Raw genomic sequence first — 2,072 nt, 5'->3', positions numbered from 1 at the left:
CATGTCCTTGCCAAAGATTACTTTTGATGGGTGTGTAAGAAGTTTTATAAGCATACAAGTAAAGCTATTCTCTATTTGATATTTTTTTTTGTGCATGTCAAACCAGGGAGGAAATAAAATAGAGATAATCCACGCAATTTCGAAGAGAGTTCTTAAAAATTGGAAGCCTGTAGATGAAGCAAAATGTCTATTACTCTATCTTTTAATCTGTTCACCTCATCCATCAAAATCAATTAAAGACGTGTCTATGAACCCATTTCCAAGCCAACTCTAGGGGAAATGAATGGATGAATGAGTTTTAATGACGTCCATGAGACCAGTAGTCCAAGGGACTAAGAAACACATCTTAAGCCATATTTAGGTTCTTCTCGATGTCAGCTCTCCATATCAAGAAACTAGCAATATTATGAAGCCTTGCTTCCTCAAAAGCCGGTTTAGACAACAATCCCTTAAGTTGCTCTCATATTGACTAGGGATATCTTGGGAGGCAGCACATTCAAAGATAAAGTGCCATTCAGTTTCAACCACCCCTTTGCTGCGAAAAATACAAATTCTTTCTTCCCACACTTCTTTAGGGATTGTTCATCTACCTGTCTCACATCTTAGATGATGAGATGCAGTTCTCAATTGTGCCACTAGCACTCTAGCCTTACCTTTAATTGCCATCTGCAAGTAATCTGCAAGTAATCTTTTTCATCATGCCCCCATGTTGGGTTGAATTAAATAGTGAGTTTTTTTTCAACCAATTTGCTTTGTCCACGTGGCAACCCTAAAATTTTCCACCACAAATCTTTTTATGTCTTCATTAGTGTTGGGGCAAGTTTGCAAGTTAATGTCCCATTTGCTCAACCAATTCATGTTTTGCTTCATCCATGCCTTCTTTCTACAATCTAGTCTCTCTTCAACAACCATTTTAGGCCAGTGGTGATCATTCATCTTTTCAACTTTTTTCAGATATCTTAGCAAACGGATTATTGTTGAGGCCTCCATTGGAAATCTAGCTAGCAGAATCTCATATTGGACCGTTGATTTGTCTTTGAAATTACTAGTGATCAGATGCTTTTGGATTCTTTCTATTTGTTTTCATTTGTAATTTGATAGGATACTCCCCCAAATTTCACAACCGTAGAGAACAACCAGTGTGACCAACAAACCAAAAAGAGTTTTCCTGGTTTTCCAATCCCATAACTCTGCTTGCCTACACTTGTTTTGTAGCAAAAAAGAACATCTCCAACTCCCTTGTATTTGGTTTTTTCTACATGTCTCCTAGTTGAGGTTGTTATGAAAATCAATGTCCAAGTACTTGTATTCCTCCACAATTTCTAATGAACTTCCTTCAAAAATGAAATTATCTTGCTGCTTATCCCTTTTTTAGGAGAAAATCATGATTTTAGTTTTGCTGGTGTTCACTTGCATCTTGACCTTTTGATAGGTCTCTAAAGCTTTTAGATGCTCTCTCAAACCATGGACAGTTTTTGCGATTAGAATGAGATCATTTGCATAAAGATGTAGTTTCACCACATAACCAGCAAGGTGAACACCCTCCCCACTAGCTTTGTTTAGCCATTCTTCAAGTTTATCAATATACCAGAAAGGATCTAATATTTTAGCATCGCCTAATAATTGCAATTGTATTTGTAAATTAAAGTTCAATGTATTTAATGATAATTAAATTAAATTTGTTTATTTGATACAATAAGCAACAAATCACGGAATGTTAGATCTGTGCATTTTAATAAAACATGATTTTATACACAACTATTATAATTTAATGCACAATTATTGGATTAACCTCTTTTTCGATTTTTGGAATATCTCAATGGAAAAGGAATGCAACAAAAAAATATATGTTGATAAGACATCATATTTGATAATATGAATTGAAACCTTAGACTCAAGCCAAGTGATTTACTAAATAAGCTACTATAAAAATTTGATTATTTTGAAATTTTTTTTGCATATAATTTTAAGGGTTGCAAGTATGCCCAATAGTAGCTCCTCTCCTATATTTTCATATAAAATATTTCACGTGTATCAAGATTTAAAAAATTGATTCACCATCCTAAATGTAG

This window comes from Cryptomeria japonica, chromosome 5 (genome assembly GCF_030272615.1).
Source record: "Cryptomeria japonica chromosome 5, Sugi_1.0, whole genome shotgun sequence".
Taxonomy (NCBI): Eukaryota; Viridiplantae; Streptophyta; class Pinopsida; order Cupressales; family Cupressaceae; genus Cryptomeria; species Cryptomeria japonica.
The sequence above is the reverse complement of the archived record's forward strand: the minus strand, read 5'-3'. Positions refer to the sequence as shown.